The sequence below is a fragment of the Hypanus sabinus genome, chromosome 5, assembly GCF_030144855.1.
Source record: "Hypanus sabinus isolate sHypSab1 chromosome 5, sHypSab1.hap1, whole genome shotgun sequence".
Lineage (NCBI taxonomy): Eukaryota > Metazoa > Chordata > Chondrichthyes > Myliobatiformes > Dasyatidae > Hypanus > Hypanus sabinus.
Window position 1 is genome coordinate 186,015,914 of NC_082710.1, and position 24,201 is coordinate 186,040,114.

Consider the following 24,201-nt stretch of genomic DNA (forward strand, 5'->3'; position numbering starts at 1 on the left):
TGTTCCGGAGTATAAGCCGACCCCTTTTGTCGAGGTTTTTGATTTAACCAGAAACGATCACAAGATCTCACAAGTCGGTACTCAGCTTTGCCAGATCCGGAACCGGGAAATTTTGTGAACTAGTACCTGCTAAGGAAGCAGGCCTACACATTGGAGAGCGTTATAGGCGAATTCTTAATAAATTAATCAGAGAGGAAAATTTTGGATTAGGTTTCCTCTGAAATGTAACCCCCGCGAAACCATTTAGCACTCATTGTAATCTCGTTAAAACATAACACGGGGTGGCGGGTACTCAGTATTGAGTTTGCGACCACCATGTACAAAAGATTAAAACGAATGCGATGTGATGCTGGCTTCAAGCTGAAAGTTGTTGATTTTGCAAAGGAACGAATAACTCTGCAGCTGCTACGAAGTTTAGTGAAAACGAGAAACAAGCGAGAGAGTGGAGAAATGCAGAGGACACGCTGAGGGAAAAGCCAAAGATGAAATTTGCAAACTGCAGGAAAACACGCTAGTGGCCAGAACCGGAAGAAAAAGTTTTAGAGAGGGAGATCGTCCGGACACGTGATTCGAGTTCAAGCGTTGAAATGGGACGAAAAACATCGTGAGATCAGCGAAAATTTCACCCGCGGGGTGTAGTTTACGTTCAAGAACGCCGCTGGATGGACGAAGCGGGTTGCTTGAAGAGGTCCCGAAAGTGTCAGGAAGGAAAAGTCGCTACTTGTCAGGTGAGACAAGAGCAGCATCGAAAGCTGAAAACACGGACATCCCCGGTGGTTTGGTGTCCGTGCTTCAGCCTCTGGATGTGAGTTTAAACAAACCGAAGAATTCATGCGTCCACAGTGGAACGCATTTGACTCAAAAACAGCCAATAAATACGACCTGTCTTCCGTGTATTCGTTTTTCCGAAGTTGGCACCCTCTGTATCAGCCGACCCCCTAATTTTAGGTCCAAAATTTAGGGCCAAATACGATTTACACTGGAATTTACGGTATATCAAAGATATGGATGACAATGTGGTTAACTGGATGAGCAATAAGCAGATGACACCAGGATTGGGGATGTAGTGGACGGTGAGGAGACTATCATGGCGTGCAGAGGGATCTGCATCGGCTGATAATAAGCAGAGGACACCAGGATTGGGGATGTAGTGGATGGTGAGGAGACTATCATGGCTTGCAGAGGGATCTGCATCGGCTGATAATAAGCAGAGGACACCAGGATTGGGGATGTAGTGGACGGTGAGGAGACTATCATGGCTTGCAGAGGGATCTGCATCGGCTGATAATAAGCAGAGGACACCAAGATTGGGGAAGTAGTGGACGGTGAGGAGACTATCATGGCTTGCAGAGGGATCTGCATCGGCTGATAATAAGCAGAGGACACCAGGATTGGGGAAGTAGTGGACGGTGAGGAGACTATCATGGCTTGCAGAGGGATCTGCATCGGCTGATAATAAGCAGAGGACACCAGGATTGGGGAAGTAGTGGACGGTGAGGAGACTATCATGGCTTGCAGAGGGATCTGCATCGGCTGGAAAAATGAGCTGAAAAATGGCAGATTGTTTTTAAAGGTGACAAGTATAAGGTTTTGCACTTTGGTAGGATCAGCCTGTGCAGACCTACACCGCGGATGGTATGGCATTGAAAAGAAGCAGCGGGTTTGGCCGCATCTGTGTCCATATGGCTGTTGATCACCAGCGCCACCGACTCCGAACATTACCCGCGTTCTAAGTCACCAGCCTCACTTATACACCGATCCCATTCCCCAATGACATGTCTAAGTCTAACTGAAGTAAGAATTGGACAACGAGACCAACAGAAGGTTATTACATTTATGGAGCATTTTATTTGTTGATTTGAGCAAGAACAACGCGATGACCCAGATCGACTCCTCGGCGACTGGACCCAGCACTGGGGTTAGGGAGCTCCGGCTGAAAGCGGGACACCAGCACATAGTCACCTCACACCTCGAAGTCAGTCTTCAGCAAGGCCTTGACTGAAGACAGCTTGTCATTCCAGCCGAGCGACATAGTTGCACCATAGCTCCCCTTGAAGGTGATGAGTAACTGCACGGACAGTTTGAAGTCCTGGTACAGGATCCACACACCATGTGGGAAGAGATGAGGTTGTTGAAACCATCGTTCCTTAGATCACTGTTTCCTCAGTGCTGTGGGTTTGGCTCCAGAATCTGACGTGCTCGTACAGAATGACGTCTAAGTCTTTCGAAACTTCCTTCACCAGCCGCACACAGCAAATCTTTCGATCAGCTCGCCCAGACACCCATGGTCTCCGTGTCCAAACACCATGAACTTCCCCGGGAAGTTTACCTCTATGTATACCACCCCGTGCTGGCCATCAACTGAGAGCAGTGGCAGCACTGATGAAGATCTCAGTAGCAATGGTGGGTATATTGTCTACAAAGTCCTTGTTTTTTTAGGTAAAGCTGGTGTCGTCATGAAGGCCAATTTTACTCATCTTGATACAGGGCTCAGAGCCATTCACGAGTTTACAGAGGAACTGCCGAAGCAAGAGTTGTTTCTCAGGTTAAATTTCCTCAGTATACAGTAACACACATAGAACACACTGCCAATAACAGCCATCAGTCATAAACGTTTTTGAGGGGTCATATCTGAGATGTAAGGTCGCTGATTTTAAGGTTGATGCTTTAGTTTGTAAGGCTTGGGTGATTTTCAATTTGAGTAGCTGGTATATCAGGGTGGTGATATGCTCCGTCTGCAGGATTAGGGAATTCGGGCAGACTACCAGTATCCCAGAGGACTTCATCTGCAGGGAGAATTAGCACTGATCCTTAAGGCTATTAGAGCTTCAGTGACCAGGGCTCAGGTTCCACATCAGATGCAGGCAGGCCTGACCAAAGGGGAAGGGGAAGGGTGAGGAGCAGGCAGACAATACAGGGTTCTCCCGTGACTGGTCAGGTGCCGGAGGATTGGAGAATAGCTCATGTGGATCCATTGTTTAAAAAAGGCTCAAAAAGTAAGCTGGAAAATTATAGGCTGGTAAGTTTGACATTGGTAGTAGGTAAATTATTGGAAGGAATACTAAGAGATAGGATCTACAAGTATTTGGATAGACAGGGACTTATTAGAAAAAGTCAGCATGGCTTAGTGCATGGCAGGTCATGTTTAACCAATCTATTAGAGTTTTTCGAGGAAGTTACCAGGAAAGTGGATGAAGGGAAGGCAGTGGATGTTGTATACATGGACTTCAGTAAGGCCCTTGACAAGGTCCCGCATGGGAGGTTAGTTAGGAAGATTCAGTCACCAGGTTTACATGGAGAGGTAGTTCTGTGGAGTTTGTTGTCATGAGCGGCTGTGGAGGCCAAGTCAAGGCAGAGATAGGTAGGTTTTTGATTAGCCAGGATATCAAAGGGTACGGGGAGAAGGCAGGGGAGGGGGGATGACTGGAAGAATTGGATCAGCCATGATTGAATAGTGGAACATAACTGATGGGCCAAATGGCCTACTTCTGCTACATCTTATAGTCTTAAGGTGAATGACTTTGTTGCACGATTACAGATTGTCAGGTATGATGTTGTGGTCATCACTGAATTATGGCTGAAGGATGGTTGTGATTGGGAGCTGAATGTCCAAGGTTACATATTGTATCCGAGGGACAGGAAAGTAAGAAGACGAGGTGGTGTGGCTCTGCTGGTAAAGAATGGCGTCAAGTCAGGAAAAGGCGTAACATAGGATTGGAAGCTGTTGAATCCTTTTGGGTGGAGTTAAGAAACTGCAAGGTAAAAGGATCCTGCTGGCAGTTATATACAGGCTTTCCAACAATAGCTTGGATGTGGACCACAGATTACAGCGGGAAATTAAAAAAGGCATATCTAAGGGCAATGTTATGATAATCAGGGGAGATTTCAGTGTGCACATAGATTGAAAAAATCAGGTTGGAAATAGATCTCAAGGAAGTGAGTTTGTTGAATGCCTGCGTGACAGCTTTTTAGAGCAGTTTGTCATTGAGCCACGAGGTGATCGGCTGTACTAGATTGGCTGTTAAGTAATGAAGCAGGGGTGATTAGGGAACAAGGTAAAAGAACCTTAGGAGACAGTGCCTCGGGATAGAGAAGTGTCCATGTAAAACAGAGATATGGAGAAAATTCTTTAGCTGGGGGTGGTGAATTTGTGGGATTTGTTACCACAGTCAGGAGTGGATGCCTGGTCATTGGGTGTATTTAAGGCAGAACTTGATAGGTTCTTGTTAAGACACAGCATCAAAGGTTACAGGGAGAAGACTGAGGAGGAAAAAAAAAGGATCATCCATGATTGATGATGGAGCAGATTTGATGGGCCAGATGGCCTAATTCTGCTTCTTTGTCCTGTGGTCTTAAGGTCTACTCACTGAAATTCAGAAGAATGAAGGGTGACCTCATTAAGTGTTGAAAAGCCTCAATAGAGTGGATGTAGAGAGGATGCTTCCTATGACGTGAGTGTCTTAGACCGGAGAACATGGTCTCAAAACAGAGGGATGTCTTTTAAAAATGAAAATTAGGAGGAATTTTTTAACCTAGTGTGGAATTTGTTGCTACAGGCAGCTGTGGAGGCCAGGTCAGATTGATAGACTCTGAAGGCATGCCTGTGATAATAAATCTGATTCTGATTAGGGCATGAAGATATAGCATGCAGGAGATTGGGGCTCTGCCAACTTTCATATCATCAGCAAACTTACTAAGCCTCTCTTCAACTTCCTCATCCAAGTAAAATTTAGAAAAATTACAATGAACAGGGGTCCCAGAACAGATTCTTTGAGTATGTGATAAAGAACACTGGTGAAGGTATGGAAGTGGATGTACTTGCATGGATTTTACTAAGTGGTAGGCTCATGCAGAAATTCACTCGGCACAAGATCCAGGGAAACTTTGATGTAAGGATCCTGATGAAGGGTTTCAGCCTGAAACGTCGTCACTACCTCCTCCCATCGATGCTGTCTGGCCTGCTGAGTTCTGCCAGCATTTTGTGTTTTTATGTATGGCTACAGAGTTGATTTGTCCATAAAAGGTGGTTGTAGATGGAGTATTTGCTGATTGGAGGTTCATGACCAGTGGTGTTCCAACAGAATCTGTTCCAGGATTTTTATAAATAATGAATTTACTTGAGGAACTGGAAAGGTGGGTTAGTAAGTTTACTGATGACATGAAAGTTGGAGTTCTGGATAATGTAGAACGTTGTCGTAGGACATTGACAAATTTCAAAGTAAATTTATTATCAATATACATATATGCCAACATATACAACCAATGATCCAATGATCTTTCAGGTGCTTTTTACACACCTATCCTTGTAAATGTCCTGAATAGTGGGGAGTTCACATGTGCAGATGCACTGGGCTGTCCGCACCACTCTCTGCAGAGTCCTGCGATTGAGGGAAGTACAGTTCCCATACCCGACAGTGACGCAGCCAGTCAGGATGCTTTCAATTGTGCTCTTGCAGAAAGTTCTTAGAATATGGGGGCCTATACCAAACTTCTTCAACCGTCCAAGGTTGAATTCTGTTATCTTTCCTGCAATACCGTAAGCTCTTAACTTTTTAAGCAGCCTCATGTGTGTGGCATCTTGTCAAAATCCTTCTGAAAAATAAACTCTTTTCGGTGATAAACTCTGCCATCTTCATCAGGGTTAAAAACAATACCTATACCCCAGCTGGAAACCGGAGAAATTTATTTGTCATATACACTGGAAAGGAAGGAAAAACCAAGTGCAATATCCACTAATTTTCCTTTGTCTATTCTGCTGACTATTATTTCAAAGAACTCCAACAGACTTAGAACCATAGAACTTCACAACACAGAAACAGGCCTTTTGGCCCTTCTTGGCTGTGCCATTTTTCTGTCTAGTCCCACTGACCTGCACTGGGACCTACACCTCTCACCCATGTACCTGTCCAAGTTTTTCTTAAATGTCAAAAGTGAGCCCGCATTCACCACTTCATCTGGCAGCTCATTCCACACTCCCACCGCTCTCTGCGTGAAGAAGCCCCACCCCATGTTCCCTTTAAACTTTTCCCCCTTCACCTTTAACCCATGTCCTGTGTTTATTTTCTCTCCTAGCCTCAGTGGAAAAAGCCTGCTTGCATTCACTCTATCTATATCCATCGTAATTTTATACACCTCTATCAAATCACCCCTCATTCTTCTACACTCCAGGGAATAAAGTCCCAACCTATTCAACCTTTCTCTGTAACTCAGTTTCTCAAGTCCCGACAACATCCTTGTAAACCTTCTCTGCACTCTTTCAACATTATTAATATCCTTCCAGTAACTAGGTGACCAAAACTGCTCACAATACTCCAAATTCGGCCTCACCAATGTCTTATACAACCTCACCATAGCATTCCAACTCTTATACATACTGGCCTATAATTTCCTGGATTACTTTTAGAGCCTTTTTTAAACAACGGAACAACATGAGCTATCCTCCAAACCTCCGGCACCTCACTCGTAGATATCGACATTTTAAATATTTCTGCCAGGGTCCCTGCAATTTCAACACTAGTCTCCTTCAAGGTCCGAGGGAATACCCTGCAGGTCCTGGGGATTTATCTACACTGATTTGCCTCAAGACAGCGAGCACCTCCTCCCCTTCAATCTCTATAGGTTCCATGACCTCACTACTTGTTTGCCTTATTTCCATAGACTCCATGTCAGTTTCCTTAGTAAATACAGATGCAAAAAACCCATTTAATATCTCCCCCATTTCTTTTGGTTCCATACACAGCCAACCACTCTGATCTTCAAGAGGAGCAATTCTATTCCCTTACTATCCTTTTGCTCTTAACTTACCTGTAGAAGCTCTTAGGATTATCCTTCACCCTGACTGCCAAAACAACCTCATGTCTTCTTTTAGCTTTCCTGATTTCTTTCTTAAGTTTTTTTGCACTTTTTATACTCCTCAAGTACCTTATTTGCTCCCTGTTTCCTATACATGTCATACATCTCTCTCTTCTTCTTTATCAGAGTTCCCATATCTCTCGAGAACCAAGGTTCCTTATTCTTATTCACTTTGCCTTTAATCCTGACAGGAACATACAAATTCTACACTCTCAAAATTTCTCCTTCGAAGGCCTCCCACTTACCAACGACATCCTTGCCAGAAAACAACCTGTCCCAATCTACGCTTTTTAGATCCTTTCTCATTTCTTCAAATTTGGCCTTTTTCCAGTTTTGAACCTGAACCCGAGGACCAGATCTATCTTTATCCACGATCAAGTTGAAACTAATGATGTTATGATTACTGGAACGAAAGTGTTCCCCTACACTCACTTCCATCACCTGCCCTAACTTGTTTCCTAATAGGAGATGTAATTTTGCATCCTCCCTAGTTGGTAGCTCTATATATTGATTTAGAATACTTTCCTGAACACATTTTATGAATTCTAACCTTTAACAGAATGTGAGTCCCAATCAATATGTGGACAATTAAAATCCCATACTATCACAACTTTCTGTCTCCTGCAGTTGTCTGCTATCTCTCTGCAGATTTGCTCCTCCAATTCTCACTGACTATTGGGTGATCTATAATACAACCCCATTAATGTGGTCATAACTTTCCTGTTTCTCAGCTCCACCCATATGGCCTCAGTAGACAAGCCCTCTAATCTGTCCTTTCTGAGCACTGCTGGAACCTTTTCCCAGACTACCAAAGCCACCCCCCCCCCCCACCCACACCCCACCTTCATCCCTCTGCCTCTATCACGTCTGAAACATCGGAACCCTGGGACATTGAGCTGCCAGTCCTGCCCCTCCTGTAGCCAAGTTTCAGTAATGGCTCCAATGTCATAATTTTCATGACATAAATTAAAATTCCAAGACAAAATTATAGTTTTTTAAAGATGTAACTAGCAGAGTGGATAGGGGAGAGCCAGTGGATGTGGTATATTTGGATTTTCAAAAGGCTTTTGACAAGGTCCCACACAGATTAGTGTGCAAACTTAAAACACATGGTATTGGGGGTATGGTATTGATGTGGATAGAGAATTCATTGGCAGACAGGAAGCAAAGAGTGGGAATAAATGGGACCTTTTCAGAATGGCAGGCAAAGACTAGTGGGGTACCGCAAGGCTCAGTGCTGGGACCCCAGTTGTTTACAATATATATTAATGATTTAGACGAGGGAATTAAATGCAGCATCTCCAAGTTTGCGGATGACACGAAGCTGGGCAGCAGAGTTAGCTGTGAGGAGGATGCTAAGAGGATGCAGGGTGATTTGGATAGGTTAGGTGAGTGGGCAAATTCATGGCAGATGCAATTTAATGTGGATAAATGTGAGGTTATCCACTTTGGTTGCAAGAACAGGAAAACAGATTATTATCTGAACGGTGGCGGATTAGGAAAAGGGGAGATGCAACGAGACCTGGGTGTCATTGTACATCAGTCATTGAAGGTGGGCATGCAGGTACAGCAGGCGGTGAAAAAGGCAAATGGTATGTTGGCATTCATAGCAAAAGGATTTGAGTACAGAAGCAGGGAGGTTCTACTGCAGTTGTACAAGGCCTTGGTGAGACCGCACTAAGAGTATTGTGTGCAGTTTTGGTCCCCTAATCTGAGGAAAGACATTCTTGCCATAGAGGGAGTACAGAGAAGCTTCACCAGATTGATTCCTGGGATGGCAGGACTTTCATATGAAGAAAGACTGGATCGACTAGGCTTATACTCACTGGAATTTAGAAGAATGAGGGGGGATCTTATTGAAACGTATAAAATTCTAAAGGGATTGGACAGGCTTGATGCAGGAAGATTGTTTCTGATGTCCAGAACGAGGGGTCACAGTTTAAGGATAAAGGGGAAGCCTTTTAGGACCGAGATGAGGAAAAACTTCTTCACACAGACAGTGGTGAATCTGTGGAATTCTCTGCCACAGGAAACAGTTGAGGCCGGTTCATTGGCTATATTTAAGAGGAAGTTAGATATGGCCCTTGTGGCTAAAGGGATCAGGGGTATGGAGAGAAAGCAGGTACAGGATTCTGAGTTGGATGATCAGCCATGATCATACTGAATGGTGGTACAGGCTCGAAGGGCCGAAGGGCCTACTCCTGCACCTATTTTCTATGTTTCTATGTGTCAATCCACACCCTCAGCTTGTCTGCCTTCTCCTCGCATTGAAATAGGCACACCTCAGAAGACTATTACCGCCACACACAAACCTTCTATTTGTGACTGCATGAATTTTTAACATCATTTATTTTCAGTTTCCCTCAAGGAAACCATGCTGACTATGGTTTATTTTATCATGTGCCTCTTAGTACCCCGAAAACAATGAAGTGGCCTTTCATTTCCTTTCAAATATGTCTCCCTTCTTGAAGACTGGAGTGAACTTTGCAAATTTTCCAGTCCTCTGGAATCCTGGCATAATCAATTATATTCTTGTATATTAATGATTTAGATGATGGAATAAATGGCTTTGTTGACAAGTTTATATTTGATACTCCCAGGTACAATCTTTTTTCACTGGACACCATGGTCACTATGCACTGGTTGTACTGAAATGTCTGTATCTGTTCTGTTCTGCCATAAGACCAAATATTAAGTACTGCTTTTTCACCTACTTCTAACCCCATGTACTTTTTATACACAAAGCAAAGTGAACATCTTGCAGTATCAAGTGTCAGTACCTATGAATTCTACCTGTTCATTTTGTAACACTCACAAAATGTTGGAGGAACCCAGCAGGCCAGGCAGCATCCACGGAAAAAAGTAGTCGACAATTTGTACGGAGACACCTCATCAGGACACAAGACAGATCCTCTGTGGCCAACACTCCTACCCGCTGGTATCCTGCCGCAATGACAAGTTTTCTGTGGACAACACCCCCACCTGCTGGTATCCTGCCGCAATGACAAGTTTTCTGTGGACAACTCCCCCACCTGCTGACATTCTGCAGCAATGACAAGTTTTCTGTGGCCAACACTCCTACCCGCTGGTATCCTGCCGCAATGACAAGTTTTCTGTGGACAACTCCCCCACCTGCTGACATTCTGCAGCAATGACAAGTTTTCTGTGGACAACACCCCCACCTGCTGGTATCCTGCCGCAATGACAATTTTTCTGTGGATAACTCCCCCACCTGCTGACATTCTGCAGCAATGACAAGTTTTCTGTGGCCAACACTCCTACCCGCTGGTATCCTGCCGCAATGACAAGTTTTCTGTGGACAACACCCCCACCTGCTGGTATCCTGCCGCAATGACAAGTTTTCTGTGGACAACTCCCCCACCTGCTGACATTCTGCAGCAATGACAAGTTTTCTGTGGACAACACTCCTACCCGCGGGTATCCTGCCGCAATGACAAGTTTTCTGTGGACAACACCCCCACCTGCTGGTATCCTGCCGCAATGACAAGTTTTCTGTGGACAACTCCCCCACCTGCTGACATTCTGCAGCAATGACAAGTTTTCTGTGGACAACACTCCTACCCGCGGGTATCCTGCCGCAATGACAATTTTTCTGTGGACAACACCCCCACCTGCTGGTATCCTGCCGCAATGACAAGTTTTCTGTGGACAACTCCCCCACCTGCTGACATTCTGCCGCAATGACAAGTTTTCTGTGGACAACACCCCCACCTGCTGGTATCCTGCCGCAATGACAAGTTTTCTGTGGACAACACCCCCACCTGCTGGTATCCTGCCGCAATGACAAGTTTTCTGTGGACAACACCCCCACCTGCTGGTATCCTGCCGCAATGACAAGTTTTCTGTGGACAACACCCCCACCTGCTGGTATCCTGCCGCAATGACAAGTTTTCTGTGGACAACTCCCCCACCTGCTGACATTCTGCAGCAATGACAAGTTTTCTGTGGACAACACTCCTACCCGCGGGTATCCTGCCGCAATGACAAGTTTTCTGTGGACAACACCCCCACCTGCTGGTATCCTGCCGCAATGACAAGTTTTCTGTGGACAACTCCCCCACCTGCTGACATTCTGCAGCAATGACAAGTTTTCTGTGGACAACACTCCTACCCGCGGGTATCCTGCCGCAATGACAATTTTTCTGTGGACAACACCCCCACCTGCTGGTATCCTGCCGCAATGACAAGTTTTCTGTGGACAACTCCCCCACCTGCTGACATTCTGCCGCAATGACAAGTTTTCTGTGGACAACACCCCCACCTGCTGGTATCCTGCCGCAATGACAAGTTTTCTGTGGACAACACCCCCACCTGCTGGTATCCTGCCGCAATGACAAGTTTTCTGTGGACAACACCCCCACCTGCTGGTATCCTGCCGCAATGACAAGTTTTCTGTGGACAACACTCCTACCCGCGGGTATCCTGCCGCAATGACAAGTTTTCTGTGGACAACACCCCCACCTGCTGGTATCCTGCCGCAATGACAATTTTTCTGTGGACAACACCCCCACCTGCTGGTATCCTGCCGCAATGACAAGTTTTCTGTGGACAACACTCCTACCCGCGGGTATCCTGCCGCAATGACAAGTTTTCTGTGGACAACACCCCCACCTGCTGGTATCCTGCCGCAATGACAAGTTTTCTGTGGACAACTCCCCCACCTGCTGACATTCTGCAGCAATGACAGGTTCCTTGCGAACATCCCAATTTACACAAAATGCTGAAAGAACTCAGCAGACCAGGCAGCATCTATGGAAAAAAAGTACAGTTGAGATTTCGGGTCGAGACCCTTCGGCAGGGCTGAAGAAATAAAAAGATGAGTAGATTTAAAAGGTCAAGGAGGGGAGGGAAAAACACAAAGTGATAGATGAAACCGGGAAGGGGGGAATTCCAGAGGACTGATCAGGAGCAGAGCACTGCAAATAAAATAAAAGTACAGGGGTGACCAGTGGTGAGAGTAGGAGCATCAGGCTTTAACTCAAGAGGCTTCAACGAGAAGAGGCTGAGGCCAAAGAAACAGGTAAGATGATTTGGTCTTAGTTGCCCATTGACAGTGGAGGCAGGATGGCAGATATAGCTCCTCCTGTAGGACGTGGGAATTCATGGAACCTGATAGTCTCCCTGATGACTACACCTGTGGGAATTGCAGCCAACTCCAGCTCATGAAAGACCGCATTAAGGAACTGGAGCTGGAGTTGGATTAACTTAGGATAATCTGGGAGGCAGAGCAATTGATAAATATGATTTTTGAGCAGGTGGTTACACCCAGGGTGCAGAATTCAGTGAGTAGATGGGTGAACACTGAGAGAGGTAAAGGGAGAAGGAAGTCAGTGCAGGGTCCCTCTGTGGCCATTCCCCTCAACAACAGGTATACCCCTTTGGATACTGCTGAGGGGGTGACCTATCTGGGCAAAGCATCAACAGTCAGACCAATAGCACTGTGGTCAGCTCTGAGCCTCAGAAGGATAGGGGGAAGTCAGGTGGAGATATAGTCATAGGGTCTCGATAGTTAGAGGGACAGATAGGAGATTCTGTGGCAGCAAAAAAGACAGCAGGATAGCGTGTTGCCTCCTGGGTGCTAGGGTCCAGGATGTCTCCGTGTGGTTACAGAATATTCTTGAAGGGGAGGGTGAGTGGCGGAAGGTCACGGTACATGTTGGCAGCAATGACATCGGCAAGAGAAGGGTAGAGGTCCTGCGCAGTATTTTAAAAGAGTTAGGAAGGAGGCTGAAGAGCAGGACCTCCAAGGTGTTAATCTGCAGATTACTCCCAGTGCCACAAACTAGTGAAGGTTCGAACAGGGAGATAGCGCAGATGAATGAGTGGCTGAGGAGATGGTGCAGGGGACAGGGTTTCAAGTTCTTGGATTATTGGAACCTTTTCTGGGGAGGAGGTGACCTGTACAAGTGGGACAGGTTGCACCTGAACTGGAGGGGAACCAATATCTCGGGAGGGAGGTTTGCTAATTCTGTTGGAGAGGGTTTAAACTAGATTTGTGTGGGAGGAGGGGACTGAAGTGAGAGGATGGGGTGGCTGATGCACAAGTAAAGATAGTTTGTAGGGAGTTTGTGAGGAAGGATAGGCAGATGATAGAGCAAAGATGCACTCAGCCAGATGGTTTGACATGTGTCTATTTTAATGCAAGGAGTATCATGAGCAAGGCGGATGAACTTAAGAGCTTGGGTCAATATTTGGAATTATGATGTTGTGGCCATTACAGAGACTTGTTATGTCTCAGGAACAGGAATGGCTGCTGAGTGTGCTGGGGTTTAAATGTTTCAAAAAGAACAGGGAGGGAGGCAAAATAGGTGAGGCGTGGTATGCTAATCATGGCTGCAGAAAAGTCATGGAGGGATTGTCTACTGAGTCCTTGTGGGGGGGTGGAGTCAGAAGCAGAAAGGGGCAATAACTGGGTATTTTTATAGACCTTCCCAATAATAACAGAGACATTGAGGAGCAGATAGGGAGGCAAATTCTTGAACGGTACAATAATAATAGGGTTGTTGTGATTGGTGATGTCAATTTCCTAATAGTCAATGGCATCTTCTTCGAGCGAGGGGTTTAGATGGGGTGGAGTTTGTTAGGTGTTTTCAGGAAGGTTTCCTGACACAATATGTAGATAAACCTACAAGAGGAGAGGCTGTGCTTTATCTGGTATTGAGAATTGAACCTGGTCAGGTGTCAGATCTCTCAGTGGGAGAGCATTTTGGAGGTAGGGATCACTATCTCCTTTACCAAAGTGCAGGAGAGGGATAACAGCAGACAACATTTAATTGTGGTAGGGGGGAATATGATGCTATTAGGCAGGAACTTAGGACCATAAGTTGGGAGCAGATGTTCTCAGGGAAAATTCATAGTAGAAAAGTGGCAAATGTTCAGGGAAACAATTGCATGGAGTCTGCATAGGGATGTTCCATTGAGGCAGGGTGAAAGAACCATAGTGCACAAAGGCATTCTACGAGAATGTGAAGAGCAAGAGGATGAGCCAGGTGAGAATAGGACCAGTCAGGTGTGAGAGTGGAAACAAGTGCATGGAGTCGGAGGAGGTAGCGGAGGTACTGAATGGATACTTTGCTTCAGTATGCACCACTGAAAAGGCAATTGTGGGGATGACTTACAGCGGACTGAAACACTTGAGTGTATCGACATTAAGAAAGAGGATATGCTGGATCTGTTGAAAGGTATTAAGTTAGTTAAATTCCCCAGCTACTGTGGGAAGTGGGGTTGCCAAGCCTCTGGCGATAATTTTGCATCTTCAATAGGGATGGGAGAAGTACCAGAAGGTGGCAAGAAAGAGGGTAGAGAAAACCCAGGAAATTATAGACAAGCGAGCCTTACTTCAGTAGTGAGCAAATTGTTGGAGAAGATCCAGAGAGGAAGGATTAATGAGCATTTGGAGAGACATAATCTGATTAGGGATAGTCAGCATGGCTTTGTCAAAAGCAGGTCATGCCTTATTAACCTGACTGAATTCTTTGCAGAAGTAACAAAACACATTGATGAAGGTAGAGCAGTGGATGTAGTGTATATGAATTTCAGTAAGACATTTCATAAGGTTCCCCATGCGAGGCTCATTCAGAAAGTAATGAGACACAGGATCCAAGAGGACATTGCTTTTTGGATCCAGAATTGGCTTGCCCACAGAAGGCAAAGGATGGTTGTAGATGGTTCATATTCTGCGTGGAGGATGGAGATCAGTGGCGTCACAGACTGGTCTGGGCACCTCCTCTTTGTGATTTTTATAAATGACCTGTTTGAAGAAGTAGATTATTGATATAGATGACAATCAACAATGGACCCAGCACTGATCCCTGTGGCACACCACAGCATCAATCGCTGGGACCTCTAGTCATCTACTACCACTCACTGACATCTCCCTCAAGAACAATGTGCCAAAAGCCAGTGAAACATAGTGGGAGCTGGAACATCGAAGAGAGCAAGTGTGACTTTCAGAGGCTGTAGCACTCAGTGACCAAGCACTCCCTCAATGGTGAGTGAGAGTATGCTGCCAACTCTTGAGTCAAGGAACTCAAATTAAAAAACAATGCTTCAGACTGACTGTAACATCAAAACAGTGACTGGCTGTCTCTGCTCTCGGAGGGATATCTTTCTCTCTCAGGAAATGTTGGAGTGAACAGTTAATTTTTGATGTACTGCAGAGAATGGTCTCTGTGGCAGCTTTGTTGTTACTTGCTTGGTGAGTGGTGGGTATGCTGATGCTTTATGTTAAATACGTGGATGCTGCTTGCCACTGTTATGTATGGTAGGGGGATGGAGGCTCTTGCATTTTTTCTGTCATTCATTCATTGGGATTTTTACTTCTATTTCGAGGATGACTGTGGAGAGTAAGAATTTCAAGTTGTATATTGTATACATGCTTTGATTTTAAATGAAACTATCGAACCATTGAACTCTATACAAAAACAAAGAAGCAGGTTGTAGATTACAGGAGGAATGGAGACGGGCTAACCACTATTGACATCAATGGATCTGGGGTTGAGAGGGTGAACAGCTTCAAGTTCCTCAGCATTCAAATCACCGAACACCTCACGGGGTCTGTACACACCAGCTGAACGGTGAAAAAGGCACAACAACGCCTCTTTCACCGCAGACAGTTGAGAGCATCCTGACTGGCTACATCACTGCCTGGTAAGGGAACTGTACCTCTTAATCACTGGACTCTGCAGAGACTGGTGCGGACAGCCCAGCACATCTGTAGTTGTGAACTTTCCATGATTCAGTATATTTACAAGGACAGGTGTGTAAAAAGGGCCCGTAGGATCATTGACGACCCAAGTCACCCCAACCACAATCTATTCCAGCCGCTACCAACTGGGAAACGGTACCACAGCATAAAAGACAGGACCAACAGGCACTGGAACAGTTTCTTCCACCAGGCCATCAGACTGATGAACTCATGCTGATTTAGGTGTACTCTATAGTACACTGACTGTTCTATTTATTACAAATTATTATAAATTACTTTGATTGCACATTGCACATTTAGATGGAGACATTACGTAAAGACTTTTATGCCTCATGGATGTGAAGGATGTAAGAAATAAAGTCAATTTAATATACAATTTAATCCTTTTACATTATGGGATTTCCAGTCAATCAGTGGAAAGTTAAGATCAACTACTACAACAAAAATTGTGTTTCCTGCAACAGTCTGCAACCTCTCTGCAAATTTGTTCCAATAAATCCTTACCACAGTTGGGTGGTCTGTAATATAGTCCCATTAACATGGTCATACCTTTCTCATTTTTCAGTTCCACCAATAACGCCTCAGTCAGTCTGCCCTGACTGACTGCCGTGACATTTTCTTTGACTAGTAACAGTACCCCTTCTTCTGTAATCCATTCCACTCTGTCACATCTAAAACAACCGAACCCCAGAATACTAAGTTGCCAGTCCTACCCTCCTACAACCAAGTCTCACTAATGGCTACAGCGTCATAATTCCAGGTGTTGATCCTTGCCCTGAGCTCATCCACCTTTCCTATAACACCCCTTGCAGCTCAAGAAACTAGTCGCAACATGCTCAACCTTTCAACTCCTGACTTTGTCTGAAGTCTTACCAACATTTTCCAGTACTACAACTCCACTAACTGTTGTGGCAATCTGGTTCACATCCCCCTACAGTTCTATTTTAAAGACCTACCATGCGCACCATTAGCAAACCTTTCCACTTGGATATTAGTCCCCTTCCAATTCTCAATAATAAGTATACCACTTTGGACGTAGTTGGGAGATGGGCGACCTACCATGGGAAGCCGTGGTGACCAGGCCTCTGGCACAGGAATGGGGGAGAAGAGGAGTGATAGGAGGTTCCAGACAGGAGATTATATGGATGTTAGAGAGACATTCAGACAGTACATTGCCTCCCAGGTGCCAGTGTCAGGAACATCTCGGAGCAGTCCAAAGCATTCTAAAGGTAAACAGCCAGAAGTCATGGTGCACATTGGTACCAACAACATGGGTAGGAAAAGGGATGAGATTCTGAAGGAGAATATTAGGTAGAAAGCCAAAAAGCAGAATATCCAGGGTAATAATCTCTAGATTGTCATGTGCCAAAGAGAGTAAAACCTGAATAAAAAGTTTGGATTACACCTGAACTGGAGATGGCCAATATCCTTCCAGGCAGGATCACTAGAGCTGTTTGTGGGGGTGTGTGGTTAAACAGTTTGGCAGGGATATAAGAACTAGGGTGATAGGTTAAAGGACGAGACAAGCAGATGTAGTGTGTAGTTGAAAGGCAAACACGAGGAAATCTGCAGATGCTGGAAATTCAAGCAACACACACAAAATGCTGGTGGAACGCAGCAGGCCAGGCAGCATCTATAGGGAGAAGTGCTGTCGACGTTTCAGGCCGAGACCCTTCGTCAGGACTGACGATCCTTCCTGATTCCTCCTGAATCGTCATGACGAAGGGACTCAGCCCGAAATGTCGACAGCACTTCTCCCTATAGACGCTGCCTGGCCTGCTGCGTTCCACCAGCGTTCTGTGTGTGTTGTAGTGTGTAGTGTCTGTGAGGAATGACAGGCAGTTGTTAGGGCAAAATTGCAGTCAGTGGGATGGATGGAAGTGTCTATTTTAAAGACAGAAGGATCATTGATTCTTGCAATGTGAACTTCATAGCTTGCAGTTTTCAGTCTTTCTATTTACAGGTTAGAACCACAGAACGTTACAGCACAGAAACAGGCCTTTTGGCCCTTCTTGGCTGTGCCGAACCATTTTTCTGCCTAGTCCCGCTGACCTACACCTGGCCCATATCCCTCCATACACCTCTCATTCATGTACCTGTCCAAGTTTTAAAAGTGAGCCGGCATTTGCCACTTCATCTAGCAGCTCAGTCCACACTCCCACCACTCTCTGTGTGAAGAAGCCCCCCCCCAATGTTACCTTTAAATTTTCCCCTTCACCCTTAACCCATGTCCTCTGGTTTTTTTCTCCCCTAGCCTCAGTGGAAAAAGCCTGCTTGCATTCACTCCATCTATACCCATCATAATTTTACACACCTCTATCAAATCTCCCCTCATTCTTCTACGCTCCAGGGAATAAAGTCCTAACCAATTCAACCTTTCTCTGTAACTCAGTTTCTCAAGTCCCGGCAACATCCTTGTAAACATCTTCTCTGCACTCTTTCAACCTTATTAATATCCTTCCTGTAATTAGGTGACCAAAACTGCATACAATACTCCAAATTTGGCCTCACCAATGCCTTATACAACCATAACATTCCAACTCTTATACTCAATACTTTGATTTATAAAGGTCAATTACCCAAAGCTCTCTTTACTACCCTATCTACCTGAGACACCACTTTTAGGGAATTTTGTATCTGTATTCCCAGATCCCTCTGTTCTACTGCACTCCTCAGTGCCCTACCATTTACCTTGTAAGTTCTACCTTGGTTTTCCCTTCCAAAGTGCAATACGTCACACTTGTCTATATTAAGCTGCATCTGCCATTTTTCAGCCCATTTTTCCAGCTGGTCCAGATCCCCCTGCAAGCTTTGAAAACCTTCCTCGCTGTCCACTACACCTCCAATCCTTGTATCATCAGCAAATTTGCTGACCCAATTTGCCACATTATCATCCAAATCATTGGTATAGATGACAAATAACAATGGACCCAGCACTGATCCCTGTGGCACACCACTAGTCACAGGCCTCCACTCAGAGTAGCAATCCTCCACTATCATTCTCTGGCTTCTCCCATTGAGTCAATGTCTAATCCAATTTACTACCTCTCCATATATACCTAGTGACTGAATCTTCCTAATTAACCTCCCATGTGGGACCTTGTCAAAGGCCTTTCTGAAGTTCATGTAGACAACATCCACTGCCTGCCCTTCATCCACTTTACTTGTAACCTCCTGGTAAAACTCTAACAGATTTATTTAACATGACCTACCATGCACAAAGCCTTGTTGATTCTCCCTAATAAGTCCTTGTCTAACTAAATACTTGTAGATCCTATCTCTTATAGTACTCCTTCCAATAATTTACCTATTACCAATTTCAAACTTACCGGCCTATAATTTCCCAGATTACTTTTAGAGCCTTTTTTAAATAACAGAACAACATGAGCTATCCTTCAAGGCACCTCACCCATTGCTACTGACATCTTTAATATATCTGCCTGGGCTCCTGCAATTTCAACCCTAGTCTCCTTCAAGGTCTGATACCCGGTCAGGTCCTGGGGATTTATCTACTCTGATTTGCCTCAACATAGCAAGCACCTCCTCCTCTTCAATCTGTATAGGTCCCATGACCTCACTACTTGTTTGCCTTATTTCCATTGACTTCATGCCAATTTCCTTAGTAAATACAGACGCAAAATAACCATTTCAGATCTCCCCCATTTCTTTTGGTTCAATACATAGCCGACTACTCTGACCTTCAAGAGGTCCAATTTTATCCCTTACTACCTATTTTTTGCTCTTAATATATCTGTAGAAGCTCTTTGGATTATCCTTCACTTTGACTGCCAAACCTACCTCGTCTTCTTTTAGCCCTCCTGATTTCTTTCTTGTTTTTTTTGCACTTTTTATACTCCTCAAGTACCTTATTTGCTCCCTGTTTCCTATACATGTCATACATCTCTCTCTTTTTCTTTATCAGAGTTCCAATATCTCTCGAGAACCAAGATTCCTTATTCTTATTCACTTTGCCTTTAATTCTGACAGGAACATACAAATTCTACACTCTCAAAATTTCTCTTTTGAAGGCCTCCCACTTACCAATCACATCCTTGCCAGAAAACAACCTGTCCCAATCCACACTTTTTAGATCCTTTCTCATTTCTTCAAATTTGGCCTTTATCCAGTTTCGAACCTGAACCCAAAGACCAGATCTATCTTTATCCATGATCAAGTTGAAACTAATGGTGTTATGATCACTGGAACCAAGGTGTTCCCCTACATACACTTCCGTCACCTGCCCTAACTCATTTCCTAATAGGAGATCTAATATTTCATCTTCTCTAGTCGGTACCTCTATATATTGATCTAGAAAACTTTCCTGACCACACAGTTTATAAACTCTAACCCGTCTAGACCTTTAACAGTATGGGAGTCCCAATCAATATGTGGAAAATTAAAATCACCTACTATCACAGCTTTATGTTTCCTACAGTTGTCTGCTATCTCTCTGCAGATTTGCTCCTCCAATTCTCACTGACTATTGGGTGATCTATAATACAACCCCATTGATATGGTCATAACTTTCCTGTTTCTCAGCTCCACCCATATGGTAGACAAGCCCTCTAATCTGTCCTGCCGAAGCACTGCTGTAATATTTTCCCTGATTAGCAATGCCACTCCCCCCCACCCTTCATCCCTCTCCCTCTATCACGTCTGAAACATCGGAACCCCTGGAACATTGAGCTGCCAGTCCTGCCCCTCCTGTAGCTAAGTTTCACTAATGGCTACAATGTCATAATTCCATGTGTCAATCCACGCCCTCAGCTCATCAGCCTTCCCCACAATACTCTTTGCACTGAAATAGACACACCTCAGAAGATTATTACCACCACACATAAACCTTCTACTTGTGACTTTGCACGAAACATTAACATCATTTATTTTCACCCCCGCTCCATTATCTACTCTGGCACTCTGGTTCCCACCCCCTGCAAATCTAGTTTAAACCCTCCCCAATAGCACTAACAAACCTCCCTGCAAGGATATTGGTCCCCCTGTAGTTCAGGTGTAACCCGTCTCTCTTGCCCCAGAAGAGGACCCAATGATCCTGAAATCTGAAACCCTGCACCTACACCAGTTCCTCAGCCACGTGTTCATCCTCCAGAGCATCCTACTCTTACCCTCACTGGCACGTGGCACAGGTAGCAATCCTGAGATTACCACCCTCGAGGTCCTGCTTTGTAACTTCCTACAAAGCTCTCTGTACTCCCTCTTCAGGGACTCCTCACCTGTTCTTCCTACGTCATTGGTACCGATGTGTACCATGACATCTGGCTGCTCACCCCCCCCCCCCATTTCAGAATGCTGTGCACACGATCAGAGACGTCCCTGACCCTGGCACCCAGGAGGCAACAACCCATCTGGGAGTCTCTGTCACGACCACAGAACCTCAAGGTTCTTGAAGATGGACAGATTTCTGTCATTCTGCTGATGCTTATTGATTGTAAAACCTCCTTCCACCTGAAATTCATCCACAATTGTACCTGGAACATTATTTCATGGTGATTCCTCTCTAAAATCGAAGATATGGTTAGAGTAAGTATCAACGTCTCTCCATCACAGTCCTGCTTTGTTCCATCCCTCTGATCAGCCTCTGTCCAGATAATCTTTCACGCTCTAATCTGCACATTCATCACCCTAAATTAGAAATTATACATTATAAACAGAGAGTATAGAAATCTATAGCGCATTACAGGCCCTTTGGTCTACAATGTTGTGCCAACCATGTAACCTAGAATTTCCCTATAGAGCGCATAGCCCTCTATTTTTCTAAGCTTCATGTACCTATCTAAGAGACTCTTAAAAGACTCGATTGTATCTCTCTACCACTATCACTGGTAGCACATTCCACACACCGCTCTCTGTGTGCAGAACTTACCTTGTAACTACTTTCAAGCACCTTAAAACTTCATCCTCTTGTGGCAACCATTTCAGCCCTGGGAAAAAGCCTCTGGCTATCAACATGATCAATACCTCTCATCATTTTATACACCTCTATCAGGTCACCTCTCATCTTCCATTACACCATGAAGAAAAGGCCAAGTTCACTCATCCCAATCTTATAATGCACGCTGTCCAATCCAGGCAACATCCTTGTCAATCTCTGCACACTCTCTGTAGCATCCACATCCTTCCTGTAGTGAGGTTACCAGAGCAGAACACAGTACTCCAAGTTGGGTCCAACTAAGGTCTTGTATAGCTTTAATACTACCTCACGGCTCTTGAACTTAATCCCATGGTTGATGAATGGCAACACACCATACGCCTTCTTAACAACACTGTCAATCTGTGCAGCAGCTTTGAGCGTCCTATGGACATGGAACCCAAGATCCCTCTGATCCTTCACATTGCCAAGAGTCTTACTATTAATATTACATTCTGCCTTCAAATTTGACATACCAAAATGAACCACTTCACACTTACCTCAGTTGAACTCCACCTGCCACTTCTCAGCACAGTTCTGCATCCTATCGATGTCCCACTGTAACCTCTGACAAGCCTCCAGACTAACAACACCCTCTATTTTTGTGAGATAGGCAAATTTACTAATCCACCCTTCTACTTCCTCATCCGAGTCATTTATAAAGATCACAAAGAGGAGGGATCCCAGAACAGATCACCATCCTCCATGCAGAATACAAACCATCTACAACCACCTTTGCTTTCTATAGGCAAGGCAATTCTGGATCCACAAAGCAAGGTTTCCTTGGATCCCATGCTTCTTTACTTTCTGAATATATACGCTACATCCACTGCTCTGCCTTCATCAATGTGTTTTGTTACATCCTCAAAGAATTCAGTCAGGCTTGTAAGGCATGACTTGCCCTTGATAAAGCCATGCTGACAATCCCTAATCAGATTATGTCTCTCCAAATGTTCATAAATCCTGTCTCTCAGGATCTTCTCCAACAACTTACCCACACTGAAGTAAAACTCACTGGTCTATAATTTCCTAGGTTATCTCTACTCCCTTTCTTGAACCATATCTGCAACCCTCCAATCCTCTGGTACTTCTCCTGTCCCTATTGATGATGCAAAGATCATTGCCAGAGGCTCAACAATCTCCCCTCTCATTTCCCACAGTAGCCTGGGGTACATCTCATCCGGTCCCAACGACTTATCTAACTTAATACCTTTCAAAAGCACATCCACTTTCTTAATGTTTATAAGCTCCCCACAACTGCCAAGTTCCTTTTCCCTGGTGAATACTGAAGCAAAGTATTCATTCAGTACCTCCGCTACCTCCTCCGACTCCATGCACATGTTTCCACTATCACACCTGAAGGGTCCTATTCTCACACAGTTCATCCTCTTGCTCTTCAGATACTTAATCCTGTTTTTCAAGGCCTTTTCATAGTCCCTTCTAGCTCTCCTAATGTCATTCTTGAGCCCTTGTAATTTTCTAGAGTACTAACAGTACCTAGTTTCTTGAACCTTTTGTAAGCTTTGCTTTTATTATTAACTAGATTTTCTACATACTTTGAACACGATGTAAATGTTCCCTGAACATTTGCCACATTTCTGCCGTACATTGCCCAGAGAACATCTGCTCCCAATTTATGTTGCCAAGTTCTTGCCTAACAGCATCATATTTTCCCCACCAAAATTAAATGCTTTCCCAAAATGTCTGCTCCTATCCCTTTCCAACACTATGGTAAAGGACATAGAGTTGTGATCACTACCTCCAAAATGCTCCCCCACCGAGAGATCTGACACCTGACCAGGTTCATTTCCCAATACAACATCAATTAAAGCCTCTCCTCTAGTTGGCTTATTTACATATTGTGCCATATTTCCCCTTACTCTCCTTAATTGGAGTAAGGGGAAATATGAGGCTATCAGGCAAGAACTTCGAACCATAAATTAGGAACAGATGTTCTCAGGGAAATGTACAGAAGAAATGTGGCAAAAGTTCAGAGGATATTTGCGTGGAGTTCTGCATAGATGTGTTCCAATGAGACAGAAGAACAACGGCAGGGTACAAGAACCTTGGTGTACAAAGACTGTTGTAAATCTAGTCAAGAAAAGAAAAGCTTACTAAAGGTTCAAAAAACTAGGTAATGATAGAGATCTAGGATATTGTAAGTTTAGCAGGAAGTAGCTTAAGAATGAAATTAGGAGAGGTAGAAGGGGCCATGAGAAAGCCTTGGCAGGAAAACACCAAGGCATTCTACAAGTATGTGAAGAGCAAGATGATAAGATGTGAGAGAATAGGGCTGATCAAGTGCGACAGTGGGAAAGTGTGTATGGAACCAGAGGAGATAACAGAGGTACTCAATGAATAACTTGCTTCAGTATTCACTATGGGAAAGGATACTGGCGATTTTAGGATGACTTACAGCAGACTGAAAAGCTTGAGCACATAGATATTAAGGAAAAGGATGTGCTGGAGCTTTTGGAAAGTTGAATAAGTTACTGGGTCCAGACGAGATGTACCCCAGGCGAGGGAGGAGATTGTTGAGCCACTGGTGATGATCTTTGCATTATCAATGGGGACGGGAGAGGTTCCGGAGGATTGGAGGGTTGCAGATGTTGTTCCCTTATTCAAGAAAGGGAGTAGAGATAGCTCAGGAAATTATAGACCAGTGAGTCTTACTTCAGTGGTTGGACTGTTCATG

General features: G+C 44.6%; 1 protein-coding gene across 7 annotated transcripts in view; it reads right to left on the reverse strand.

Moving 5' to 3' along the window:
* LOC132394738 (hepatic and glial cell adhesion molecule-like) overlaps positions 1 to 24,201 on the reverse strand; it is a 212,347-nt gene that overhangs the window by 7,680 nt on the left and 180,466 nt on the right. For 3 of the 7 annotated variants that reach the window (XM_059971140.1, XM_059971138.1, XM_059971137.1), the window contains one exon: positions 1,679 to 2,519. The exons of 2 other annotated variants lie outside the window; for them this stretch is intronic. The gene's annotated coding sequence lies outside the window, so the exon portion shown is untranslated. Of the gene's footprint in view, positions 1 to 1,677; positions 2,520 to 24,201 lie in introns of those variants that run through there. 2 more of the 7 variants (XM_059971143.1, XM_059971133.1) reach the window with 1 other exon arrangement.